The sequence below is a fragment of the Pantherophis guttatus genome, chromosome 5, assembly GCF_059756535.1.
Source record: "Pantherophis guttatus breed Tessera chromosome 5, ASM5975653v1, whole genome shotgun sequence".
Classification (NCBI taxonomy): domain Eukaryota; kingdom Metazoa; phylum Chordata; class Lepidosauria; order Squamata; family Colubridae; genus Pantherophis; species Pantherophis guttatus.
Genome location: NC_142067.1, coordinates 123654862 through 123669452, shown reverse-complemented (window position 1 = coordinate 123669452; position 14591 = coordinate 123654862).

The following is a 14591-nucleotide window of genomic DNA, read 5'->3' as shown; positions in this document are numbered from 1 at the left end:
AAATTATTAAATATTTCGGCCGAAACACAGATTAAAACACCCAATTTATAAAGGTAAAGGTAAAGGTTCCCCTCGAACATATGTGCTAATTGTTCACGGCTCTAGGGGGCGGTGCTCATGTCCGTTTCAAAGCCGAAGAGCCAGCATTGTTCAAAGATGTCTCCATGGTCATGTGGCTGGCATGACTCAATGCCAAAGGCGCACGGAACGCTGTTACCTTCCCACCAGAGGTGGTCCCTATTTTTCTACTTGCATTTTTTTAATGTACCTTCGAACTGCTAGGTTGGCAGAAGCTGGGACAAGTAACGGGAGCTCACCCCGTTACGCAGCACTAGGGATTCGAACCGCTGAAATACTGACCTTTCAATTGACAAGCTCAACGTCTTTGTCCCTAAGCCACCACGCCCCGTATCATTGTTTACAATGACTTTATTCAGTATTGTTGATAAAGCTCGAAATTTTGGTTTTATAATTACATGGAATGCGCTAAATAGCTATCTATTGGGTTGGACTAAAAACATCCTAGGCATTTTCATGTTTGTTCTCCATAGTTAATCCTTTGATTCAGGGGTGGGTTCTACTCACCTTTACCACTGATTCGCAATGGGATTGGGCATGCATGCAGAAATCGCTGATGATGACATCCGGGCAGTGGGCGGGGCCTCCTGCCGATTTTACTATTGGTTCTTGTGAACTGGTCCGAACCAGGGGCAATCTACCACTGCTTTGATTGTCTTATACTCCTTAACTTAAATGCTTCTAGGGTTGTTGAGGGCTTTTTTGCCCTTCCAGAAACCTTCTAACCACCCAAGGACCACACCTTTTTATTAGTTGTCCCAAATATGCTCAAGAGAGTTTGATCAGCAATTCATGAGGCAGACTGAAGCATCTGCAGCAGATGGATCCTGTTTCCAGGCATTTTTCAAGTGTGTGTGCACTCTTTCCCCCTTCTTTTTTGAAGCAGTCCTCTTAAGCTGAACAGATTGCAAAGATTTTGCTGTAGGAACAGATGGATTCATTACAAAGGTCAACATGACCCTTCACAGAATGAGACAAGATGCCCCAGAAACATCCCTTCCAACTAATTAGAAGGAAAATGTTTGGTTCATTAGAGTCTAGTTATGTCAAAATAGATATTAGAGGAGAGTTACGCCAAAATACATCCAAGTGATATATTGCTGAAATTAGCTTTAATGCGCACAGGGGGACAGGAAGAGATTACAGGAAATCTGCATTTGCAGAGATATATGTTCATGGGTTGTAGAGGGACACCATTAGTAAGAAGGAACAGATATCATTACAGATTGGTATATTTATACTTGCTAATAGATTTAACACAAGAGCTAAATAAAGGTAAAGGTAAAGGTTCCCTTCGCACGTATGTGGTAGTTGTTCCCGACTCTAGGGGGCGGTGCTCATCTCTGTTACAAAGCCGAAGAGCCAGCGCTGTCCAAAGATGTCTCTGTGGTCATGTGACCAGCATGACTAAATGCCAAAGGTGCACGGAACGCTGTTACCTTCCCACCAAAGGTGGTCCCTATTTTTCTACTTGCATTTTTTACATGCTTTCAAACTGCTAGGTTGGCAGAAGCTGGGACAAGTCACGGGAGCTCACCCAGTTACACGGCACTAGGGATTCAAACTGCTGAACTGCCAACCTTTTGATTGACAAGCTCAGCATCTTAGCCACTGAGCCACCGCATCCACTTAAGAGCTAAATAGGCTTCCCCTATTCAAAAGCTAAATACCCTTTATTGGTAATTTCAAAAAAACCACACTTGTTGGCTATTTTTATCACTCTTGTTGGAAACAAGGTGCTAGATCTTTGATTCATTCCCCACTGGTTTTAAATCTAGTGAATGTGATCAATGAAACCATTTCTTTTGAGCTTGTGTTCATATAGAGCTAAATATATGTAATTGTAAGAATGACTGCCAGATAACAGAACTCAGTGCATAAAAATCAGAACCGTGGACAGTTCATGTGCTACGCTTCCCTACTACCAGATTCCATGCACAAACACATGAAGTCATGTACTTGTGGTTGCAGTGATCAAAAAACACTTTATTGTGAGAATTCAGTTTTATAATCCGAAGTTAAGTAACTATGTATTTCATTTACATAATGAAAAAGTATCTGTCTTGCATATTTCTCCCCATATGGAAAAAAAACAGTTTAATAATATCTGATTCTCGAGACTGATAAAACTTATATTAGTATTGGGTGTGAATTGACAGACTCTCTGTTAGCATCAATGAAGGGGCATGAATCTTTGTTGCAGATTATGGGGAATGTCATGTCCCAGCATATAACTTTGATATATTGTTGTAGCTTTCTAACCCCATCTAGTGGCTGGAGAGACAAATACCAAGTATATTGTTTGAAGCTGACCCCACCTCATTACCCATCAGCCCACACTCTCAAAACAAGTGCATGCTGGGAAGCCAGACTCCATTTCCCTTAGTATTTGAAGAAGGCAGAAGCACAAAGAAGAATCCATCTTAATCTGTTGCACATGGTCATCCAAGGACAAACCCACATCCCACACACAGGGCATTGCTGGTGAGATTTATATTACTTGTATTTATTAATTGTTATGTTCAGCAGTAACTCAATACTGTCTGTCTTGTATTTGGTTCTCGTTGTATGTATCCCTATTTTCCCCAGTTTCACCATATCCTGTTCTTTCAATAAAGCATTCAGATCTACACACACGGTCTGTTTTACTGGAGGATAGGTGGGTTTAGTTGCACGTCGAGCTGCACACAGACTAGCATGTAGTGAGGACAGAACAGGGAATATTTATACAAAAGAGCATTGCTGGGAGGGAAAACAGGATATTCCTCAGTTGTGGTCCCAGCCTTCTCTCCCAAAGTCTACCCCGCATCATTCTCATATTTTAAAATAACTTTTTGCAATGACAAGACAAGCTGTTGTAATCCTTAATTTCTAAACAGACAGAGCTTCCATTAAGTATGCGTGTTGGTGTGTGTAGTCTTATGTGTGGGTGTTTGACATGCTAAGAGGCTGGTGGTTAATTAGTGGTCTCAAAAACACACTGACTTGGTGCCAATTCAGGGCACCCATTGAAGGAATTCTCGACCAGTTTGCTTAAATAAATTTTACATTAAAATGCATATCAAGCTACTTGTTCCTACCTAGCTAATGAGCCACTCTACTCCTATCTTAGATGATCTCCAATCGCTGAAGAAGTTGAAATGAGGCAATGATATGGGCAGGACCATACTTCGGTTATTCAAATGTTGCATGACTGGAAAGTCCAGCCATAACCGATGACTGGGAAGTCCAGCCATAACTGATGTCTACCAGATTTGATGTGATGATTCATTTTCAACTGTGGAGAATGAAGTTTAAAGGGTTTTCTGATGACTCCTTCGCCTGAAATTTGCTCTCTGCAAATAGCCTGTGAAGCAGAAAAGCTGAATAGGTTTAGCTATTTCAAAATGCTAAATGGGTTTCAATTTTTTTTACTACCGGTTCTGTGGGTGTGGCTTGGTGGGTGTGGCATGTCTTAGTGGGTGTGGCAGGGAAAGGATACTGTAAAATCTCCATTCCCACCCCATTCCAGGGGTGCAAAATCTCCATTTCCTCCCGATCAGCTGGGACTCGGGAGACGGAGAATAGATGGAGGCGGGGCCAGTCAGAGGTGGTATTTACCGGTTCTCCGAACTACTCAAAATTTCTGCTACCAGTTCTCAGAATCTGATGAAAGCAACCTCTGCTAAGTAGAAAGAGTGAAAGTTTAGAATACAGTATGCTGTATGGCGTATACTAGACATTCCTTCCCATGTTGGCTTTTAAAGCTGAGAAACTCCCACTAAGTAATTGAGTGGCTATGAATTTGAATTGGAACATTCACCTCCAATCTTTCCCCCTCCCCTCTAAGACAAGGTAATAACAATATCAGGAAGTGAATATTTTCAACCAGATGTTGGCTACTGCTTATTCATTCATGAACTCAATGTCAGCTGCTTCTATCGCACGCAATGCAAAGTATCCTGAATGTTTTAATTTGATGCCGTAGTGTGGAAGAGCTGCTTGAAAAAAATAGGACCAATTTTCATTTATTTCTTGGACTAACGCTAACGGAATTCTCTTAGCAGAATGGTACAAGGAGGCTATTCATCCACAGTGCATTTCAGTTGAAAAGAAAGAATTGCCGTATCAATCTTCTAACAAAGAGGTTATCATGCCATATGGTTCCGAGACCCATCTGAGCACCCCAAGGGGAGGCTTGACTTTCACCACAAGTTTAAAAAATGTGATCGAAAAATCACCTGGATTGGTGTCTCGAAAGCTTTTGACTGATTTTCTTAAACTTTGTTTCCCAAGTGTTCCTGTCCAAGCAGTGTTTCTATTATTGGAACCTGAGGTGATGTTACATCCTCCCCCAATGAATTTGTGACAGTAATCTACTGCTAAGGCTATTGGCAAAGTCAGACAGGGATGTAAGAGCGTTATTGGCAGTTGCAATATTAGCAGGGCTTCTTCGTTGTATTCATCCTTGTTCATAACCTAGAAATGGCGTTTCATCTACCTTGCACAACTTTGTCAAAGCTACCATTGAGCTTTGTCAGGTGCCAAAACAACGTTGTTTGGGAATGCAGGTCGTCCAAATTCACAATTCACAAAGTGCTGGTTTTGACCTATGGATCAACACACAAGGATCTGCAAAGCTTCTGTGTCAGGTAGAACCTGCCATCCAGACCCCATGTTCAGGCCTCTCTTCCTGCATTTGATTCCTCCAGGAATTTCATAAAATGCTGAAGATTATCTGTATACTGAAGAGGGCAAAGCAATAGGTAGTCCTCAACTTACACAGTACATTTAGTCACTGTTCAAAGTTACAACGGCACTGAAAAATGTGACTTATGACTGTTTTCACTGGCAGAGGCATCATGGCTATTGTTCTGACCTAGGCTTCCTGAATCAGTAAAACACACGAGTAGTCCCAAAAACCTGTTTTATTTTAAGAGCTGTGAATTCTGTTCATTCACAGATGAGTCCCAAATAGTTGTAAAGAGTCCTTCGGGATAAGGTGGATAATCACCCACCTTTATCTCCCTTGACACGCTGCCAAAGACCTAATTGGCAAAGCCACACGGAGTCCAGAATCAAACAGAGCTTCAGACTTTAAACTGCACAGAATTAACAATGTTGCTTCCTGCAAAGGCCCACGTGCCTTTGCTCCTCTTTTAAGTGTTATGGGAGGGGGCAATCAACTCCAAGCCCTACTCCCGAGTCGTCCCTTTTGTTTTCACTGTTCTCTTGCCTTCTGACAACTCTGCACATGCCCACACTGGGAACAGGCTCCCCTTGTTCCTCTGCCTCACTGAGATCTGACTCTGGAGGCTCCAGAGGCAGCACATACCTCCCAGATGGCCCTTTCTCTGCCTCTGATGCAAAGCCCTCGTCCGAGCCTTTCCCAGAATCCAGGACTGGCCCATGTTCCTCCCCAACCTCCTCACTGTCCGACTCTGTTGTCAGCTCTGCAGGCTGCTGGCGGACCACAACAGCTATCAGAATTTGTTGCAAAAATCAAATCCAGAAGCACACACATATAACTGATTCAATTAGATTCGTTAACTTCTTTATATACATAATAACAGATGAAGTATTTACAATACCAATATAGATTCTTCTTCAACGTAATAGCAGTTATAACACAAGGCAGGAGAGAACAGTTAGTTTCATTTCAGCAGAGCAAACAAGCTCACACTCTAGTTTACACAGACTGCTTAGTTTCAGTTTCAATTCTCAGCACAGACTCAGTTCTGTTTCAGCTCTCATTGGCTGACTTAGTTGCTATGCCTATTCATTGGCTGACCTTGTTACCATGTCTTTCCTAGTCATGAATATTCTAACAGCGGCCCAGCCCTTTGCCCGTTTCCAAGGTAGCCCCATGGGCCAGATCTAAGCATCCTGTGGGGCGTATGCGGCCCAAGGGCCTTGAGTTTGACACTCTTGATCTATAAACTCACTTGAAACAGCTTTGGAGAGATTGAGTGAACACAATAGCAGTGAAAACTGTTATATAATTGTCTCTATCATTTTCATTCGGCATCAGAAGTCATTTCAGAGGATAGCAGGATCATCTAGACTAATTACTGAAATGGCCCCAAAAGTCTAATACTATATGGAAATTTCTAAACGAGAAAAATAGACTGTAGTTCTAAGTGTTTCTAGAAGAAAGTGATGTGTCTCGGATCTCTCCCCTCCTTTCTTCCATTCTTAACATTAACTAACACAATTTCCTTCCTTCTATCTTTTTAATTTTTGCATCGTATTTTCTGAAGATCTCTTGATTTGCCTTCTCAATATTTTGTTGAGCACATGGGCAAAAATTCTAACCATGCAGAAATACTCCATACATTTTCATTCAGAAGGAAATGCCTCTTATGTTTAATAGAAGGCTGGCAACACACTGCAGCCTAATGTAGTCATTTTTACTAATAAATTGAATCCTGCATATATACTAGTAAAATGAGATTTCAGCAAGGGTCACCATCTGTTCATTTCTTGGCAGAACTTTTGAGCCTTCGACATCAGCTTGGAGAGGCGAGAATTCAGCAGAATCCAAAGAAGCCAGAAAATACACTTCTGACCACTTGGTGGTGCTAATGGATAGGGAAACACAGCTAAATCCAGAAAACATAAACATTAAAAATAAGTTAACTGCAACCTTAAGGTTGACTCCAGTTTCCCAACTTTATATATATATACTAGACGAAAAGTATCTAATCACAAAACATTTCAAATAACCTGCCATTCTTTTTACAGTAATCTACAACAAAACTGTCTACTAAAGGCTGGCTGCTTCCAAAAATTTAATAGGAAGAACTTTTCTTATACCAAAATATCCAGGAACAGCCTCTTTATGCAACAGATGCAAAGCAAGGTAGAAATTTAAATATTCCAACAAAAAATAAAATTAGGATGAAGCTCAGCATCCAAATATATGAGACTCTAAGGATGAATTTCTCCCAACAGAAAACAACATCAGCAATAAAGTAATTTTACCACTCTGTTTTACCTACCTAGGCATTATTATTATTATAGAATAAAATAATCTTCATAGAAATTGAGTCAGGATTAGAAAGACAACACAGGACTTGAGTCTTAAAAAATCCAATTTTGTGTTCATGCTTGGATATACTAGATGGCAATATTAATGTTCAATAAGTTCAAAATTACATACGGTATAGAATAAAATAGAATTCTTTATTGGCCAAGTGTGATTGGACACATAAGGAATTTGTCTTTGGTGCATATGCTCTCAGTGTACATAAAAAGAAAAGATATATTCATTAAGAATCATAAGGTACAACACTTAATGATAGTCATCAGGTACAAATAAGCAATCAAATCATATTAGGAAACAGTCAATATAAATCGTAAGGATACAAGCAACAAAGTTACAGTCATGCAGTCATAAGTGGGAGGAGATGGGTGATAGGAACTATGAGAAGATGAATAGTAATGCAGACTTAGTGAATAGTTTGACAGTGTTGAGGGAATTATATGTTTAGCAGAGTGATGACGTTTGGGAAAAAACTGTTCTTGTGTCTAGTTGTTCTGGTGTGCAGTGCTCTATAGCATCGTTTTGAGGGTAGGAGTTGAAACAGTTTATGTCCAGGATGTGAGGGGTCTGTAAATATGGTATCTCTCCAAATCATATGCATCTGCAGATAGATCAAGAGATCATAGATAGATGAGAGATAGATGAGAGAGAAAGAGAGACAGACAGACAGACAAACAAACAAGAGAGAGAGAGAGATGCAGAGAGAAACTATATATATGTAGTAAGGCTCAATGTTAAACTTTCACTAACATGTATTATTACATTACAGATGAAAGATTAGCTTTTCCCTCCAGTAACTCCTTGAACTAATCAAAATTCTCTTCCAGAGTTACACACCAGAGAAAGGGGGAAAAGTAATTAGTAATATATAAATCCTTATGGGTACAACTGCACAAAGTCCCACATTATTCCATACATGAAACACACACATACACACACACACAAACATAGAGTATGTATATGTAACTAGGCAACTAATAGTTACATATATACATATAATAGGGTTTAAGCTTCACTCAAACCTTGGAAGGACATCTAATTTGAACTGTAGTACATTTCAAAGCACAGATTTATTCTTTTAAAATACATCACAATACCTTATAGTTGCTGATAAATTAGAATCCACTTGAAAGGGTTCAGTGTCAATGATACTCATTTATTTTCAACTGCTTCTAGTTACAAAGATCCTAGGCAGTTTCTGTCTCAGAAGAGGAGGAGGAGGAGGAGGAGGAGGAGGAGGAGGAGGAGGAGGAGGAGGAGGAGGAGGAGGAGGAGGAGGAGGAGGAGGAGGAGAAGGAGAAGAAGAAGGAACTCTAGAAAATAAGTCAACACAGAAATACAAGACTTGATGGAGTAAGACTAAATCCATATCCCCCTGAGCTGTTCCTCCAATTGAGTTTCATCTTCTCTTATGAGAGTTTATTGGAAACTGACAGTCTTAATTGCTTTCTGCAGTGTCAGCAAAGAAACAGTCATTCTCATGCAACACTCACAGATAGTATCAATGGGCACCTGGATTTTGTAATCAAGTGCGATTTCTAAAATTACTTTTAAAAACAGTTCAATGTAGAGTACATTGTAGGGAACTAATCAAAATGCAATAAGAATGTGAACTGTTAATGGAAAAAAATAGATACCTTACTTGAGCTGGGAGGAAATTTAATTTGAATTCTCCATCAAATTTATAGATGGACAAATGGGATCTGTTGCTTTAAAAAAAAAATCCTTCCCAAAATGTTTTGAGCATAAGACTTCCAATTGAGAAGTGAGAGTAGAACCACTGCATTCTGGAAAGTAGGCGATTCCTCCCATTGACTTTTCTTGGGGTTTAGTTGAAACCTTGGAAGCAAAGGAGCTTGAAGACTATTAGAATAAGTAGACTCCACAATCAAAATGGCATACCCTCATGCACCCATTGTCTGTTGAGGCTGCATCAATAAATATCTGCTATAATGTATCACTCCAGTCATGGTTTGAAAGGACATCCAAAACAAATTGTGTCCCCATCAAATTAAGACACGTGTTGTGACCCAGGCCCAAGTAGGTATTATCAGACACAATCAGTTCTAAACAAACAGATTTTATTAGAACAGCTGAAAATTAATTCATTCTCAGCGTAGTCCAAACTAATTCAAAACAAATTCTTCATAACACAAATTCTTCAGCTTTATCACCAACCTTGGTCTACTGTGGCAAACTGCCAAAGGCTTTTCATGGCAAAAATTCAGAAGAGAAGACGCTGACAAGAAATAAATGCAGCAAGACAAGAAACAAATCTATCAACGTTGTTTTCCGACAAAGAGCCCAAGAGCTGGTCTTTTAAGCCTTATGGGATGGGCCAATCATCTCTTGGCCTTACTCCCAAGTTGTCCTTTTTGCTTTAGCTGCTCTTCTGGCAGCTCTTCTCATGCATGCACTAGGAACAGACTTCTCTTGTTCCTCGCCTCTCTGCTATCAGCCTCTGGAGACTCTGGAGTCCGCACATCACTCCCAGATGGCCCTGGTCCCATCTCTGCCTCTGACTCAGAGCCCTCATCCAGGCCTTCCCCAGCCTCCAGGACTGGCCCATGTTCTTCCTCAGCCTCATCGCTGTCCGACTCCACTGCCAGCTCTGCAGACTGCTGGCGGACCACTACAGCACGTAAGAAGAAAAAAACCTACTGGATACTAGTTACTGTCTAGTAGTAACCCCCTTGTTTACTACTGTATTTTTCCTGACTAAAAATTGATAGCTACTCTCTTGCTTACTAATGGATTTTCCTGACTTAAAATCAATAGCAAATTTTGTTTGGGGGGATAGGTGAGGAATATAGCTTATTCCCCTTATTGCCCTGCTTCTGATGATAATATTAAAGACTCTTGGGAGCAGGGCAGGGATGGGATTCAGCCGGTTCGGACCAGTTATACCAGTAGCTTCGACGATCAGCTGGGAGTGAACCGGTTCGCTCCAGTGATCAGGTGGGTCCAGCCGCCTGCCCTTGCATGCTTTACTTACCTTTATCCTCTCAGCTGATTCACACAGCAGAATGGATTGCTGCGCCTCAGCTGTGCTAGTCCCCAGAAGTAACATGGAAGTTTAATTTTGTCAAAACTGTGCACGCGCACGCAGCAAAATAATCACCGAACCAGTTGTTAAACTGGCAGGATCCCACCACTGGAGCAGGGGTCAAGCATGGGATCAGTCTGAAATCAGTATGTAGACAGAAGAAGGCAAAGTCTCGGCCTCCTCTTTGAAGTCCATTGAACCTTGTCTAGTCTTTCCAGGAGCAAACTGCCAGTCTGGGAAGATTCCTGTGAAATAGGCATACATCAATAAAGTAGCTAGTTTGAACTCTACACCTACATATGTTGGTCTGAAATACGAGCTTCTTTTTCCTTAACTTCAACGGTATTTGCATGACGCTCCATAACAGAACATTTTCTCAGAATAAGTGCAAAAAGAAATAATGATTTATAATAGTAATTGCCACAATTGTCAACATATCCTTATTGCAGTTTCATGTACATTTTAGGATATTTGATGACATAATGGATGACACAGTATGTGGGTTTGTTTCTTAAAAGTTATGAGACTAGTTAACCTGACGCTCCGCTCAGGTAGAAAAAAGAAGGAAAAAACCCAAAAAGAAAACTCAAGAGGATTTGCAGTGGAATAAAATCAATCTCTTTCTCTTTTGTGATCACATTTCCCTCCTGCCCAATTTGCATGATGATTACCATATTGTCTGCTAATGAAGCTGGACTTTCTTGATTGAAAACATTATGGGCCACTGAAAAAGTGGAATTTTGTGTGCCTATGTGGGTGATTGTTGAACTAAATATTATGACAATAATATTTACAATAGGGACTTCCCAAAATGGCAGCCTTGTGCAGTGAAGTCATACTGAAAGTCAGTCTCTCTCTCCCTCTCCCTCTCCCTCTCCCTCTCCCTCTCCCTCTCCCTCTCCCTCTCCCTCTCCCTCTCCCTCTCCCTCTCTCTCTCTCTCCCCTCTCTCTCGTGTGCATATGCGCATCAGGGTGAAATTGTATTTACCAGATATTATCGTTAAAAAAAGAAAAAACAGAATAACTCCACCATATTTTTCAAGTCCCATTGTCAGTTGTTAGCATTGCTCGTATGAAGAAATTGTTATCATTTCAGTCTGTTTTCCATTGCTTTTTATGACATGTTCAGATGTAATAGATATAATTTTAGTTAGTTGCCTGTTTTCATCCCATGAAATATAATGTTGTGACAGCATGTCAATTGTTACAGGAAGACATCTCATAGGAGTAAGCAACAACTAGATTGATTCAGAAAGAACAAAGAGGAAGAATTTATAATTGGACCAAAATTTAATAATTAATAGAAATGGTTGTGTCACAGAAGACCAAAAGTGATTGTAGGAACAATATTCCTTTTTAGAGTAGGGGGAAAAAATGATGCCAAATTCAGCAATTTGCAAAGAACAAAACCACAGTACTTATTAAGATCTTATACACAAGTTATTTTTTGACATAATAAGGGTAAAATAATCTTGTTTTACTTACACATAGTATTTCTATTTTACTGACACTAACTTGCATAAAGGGCTTTGTCTGGAGAGTTGATCTGAAAGTAATTCAGTAGTATTTCTAAATCAAATTAACATTCAGACTGAATCGCTATTTCAAATCCAGCTTTGTACCAATTGTGATGCTCTTGAACTTGTTCATCAACTTGTTCCAAATCAGATCAACGTTTTTGCACAGATCAACTTGATTCGTTGATCTAATTTGGCAATCTGAATTAATTTGATTAAAACCTCTAAATTAAATTATGGTTTAAATCAGACCACATCATATATTAAGTCAAGTTACATGGGCGGAAATAATGAAAACGTCTACTTTATTTATGCATGAAATTGGTAGAATGAGGCATAATTTTCGGTCTTAGTGGTGTTGAAATTTTCTAATCAAATTTTATATCTCGATTCCAGACTTTTTAAGTATCCTTCATTCTTTTTCTCCTGAAAGCCAGGAAGGTAAAGGTGAGACTAGTTAACATGCTACTTGAGGAGTATTTTTTAATTTGTCGATTTTTTTTTTAGACGAAGCAGTTCTGTCTAGTTGGTGCATGTACTATAATATAATCAGTTTTATTCCCAATACAAATAAATAAATAAATTGACTTATAACACTTATTGGATTATAAAATATTGTGAAGAAGTACAAATACAATAAAAATATAAATGAGATAGATTTTAGTCCCCTGGACAAATTGTGTTCAAAGAATGCATTGGATGCTAGGATATCAATAGACAAATATTTAGAGGCAGCCTTTTATTATATTATAAACAATGGCCTATCATCGTGACTGTTGTATGTTGAGAGAAGTCCAATATTTAGATCCTTTATTTTAGCAGCAGAAATGAACTGTTAAAATTAATTGAACAAGTTGCAAAAGAGTCAATAGAATGCTCAAAAGAAATGAAATTATGAATATTAATAATAAGAAGAATGCATTAAGAAAGGGTTAATTCAATAACTGTCAGCTTGCTTTTGCTTGCTTTTAATATTAGTTCAAGTTTCTTTGAAGAGCCAAGTTTCTTCCTCTTTATTTCCATTATTTTAATATGTCCTTGCCATTTGCTGGATGATTTTACTAACTGGTTTTGCTGATTATGAAAGGTTCAGCATTAAATTAAAGCACATTATTTGTTACAGGTTTCAAGATTTCCCACCATGTATTTCTTTTTTTCCCCCCTAATGAACTGGACGCCTACTTTAATCACCTCCAGTTATATTAGTAGGAGTTGAATTCAGTAAACTGCTAAAATAAATTATACATTTCTTTCTGAAAGCACTTTAAAATACTGAATACCACTGTGCATTCCTCCTACACACAGAGAGAGAGACAGAGAGGGGGGAGAGAGAGGGAGAGATAGTGGGGAGAGAGAGAAAGACAGAAAGAGAGAGGGAGAGAGGGAGAGGGAGAGAGAGACAAAGAGAGGGGAGAGGGAGAGGAGGGAGAGGAAGACAGAGAGGAAGAAAGAGAAAGAGAGGGGGAGAGAGAGACAAAGAGAGGGGGAGACAGGGGAGAGAGAGAGAGGAGGGAGAGGGAGAGATAAAGAGAAAGAGAGAGGGAGAGAGAGAGAAAGAGAGAGAGGGAGAGAGAAAGAGGGGAGAAAGAGAGAAAGAAAGAGAGAGGAGAGAGAGAGGGAAGGTAACAGCGTTCTGTGCTCCTTTGGCGTTTAGTCATGCCGGCCACATGACCACGGAGACGTCTTCGAACAGCGCTGGCTCTTCGGCTTTGAAACGGAGATGAGCACCGCCCCCTAGAGTTGGGAACGACTAGCACATATGTGCGAGGGGAACCTTTACCTTTTTACCTACTCTATCATCCAGCCTTTTGGTAAGAACTGCTTCTCTTTGGAAGCATTCACATCAGAGGTGGGTTTCAGCAGGTTCTGACCAGTTCTGGAGAACCGGTAGCGGAAATTTTGAGTAGTTCGGAGAACCAGTAGTAAAAATTCTGACTGGCCCCGCCCTCATCTATTCTCTGCCTCCCAGGTCCCACCTGATTGGGAGGGAATGGTGATGTTACAGTTATCCTTCCTCTGGAGTGGGATAGGAATGGAGATTTTACAGTATCCTTCCCCTGCCATGCCCACCAAGCCACACCCACAGAACCGGTAGTGAAAAATTTTGAAACCTACCACTGTTACACATGTCTTGTAACAAAGCAAATTAAGTTCTTGTTCTTTTTTAAAAAAACCTTAGATAATACCTTTGCCAATATATAAGAGACCTCCCCCCCAAACCATTACCATTATGTGTTATAAATTAAATTGTAGTTAAAATGAAGGAATTGCATTCTTCCCATTATCTATAATTGATGGCTTCATTCATTGCAGCAATGTGTTACAATTTGGTAGGTGATTTCTGTTCTGAAGGAAAAGGAAAAAAGAAAGGAAAAGGAAAAGTATATTCTTTTGTCTATAGGTAGGAATATATGTGTATGTGCGTTTTCCTCCTAGGGTTAAACTCTGTTTCTGTCCCGCTTATCTCTTTGCGCATATAATGACATTATCCGTCGGAAATTCATCCATGCATGTAAGGTGCAATTGATGTCACAGCAGGGAAAGCATTTTTAGAACAAAAGGCATAACAGGACATTTTATTATACAGCTGACTGTATTTTGTACTCATCTCTCGTGAAGAATCCACTCAAGGCCTGTTACCTTCTAAATCAGAAGTCTCCAGAACTTGGAGGAAATTTCCATACTTTCTTCAGAAACTATCCATAAGGCTGTTTTCAAAGTATTGCAGTGTGAAAACAACACACTTCTTCCTGCTTAAAATAAGGAAATTTCCAATTTGACAAACTGCCTATCAGTGAATCAAAAGCGAGAGTTTTCAAAGAGTAGGCAAAATCCAAGATGGGAAAGTCAGGATGATTAGGGGACTGAAAGCTAAAACATATGAAGAACAGTTGCAGGAACTGGGCAGGTCTAGTTTAATGAAAAG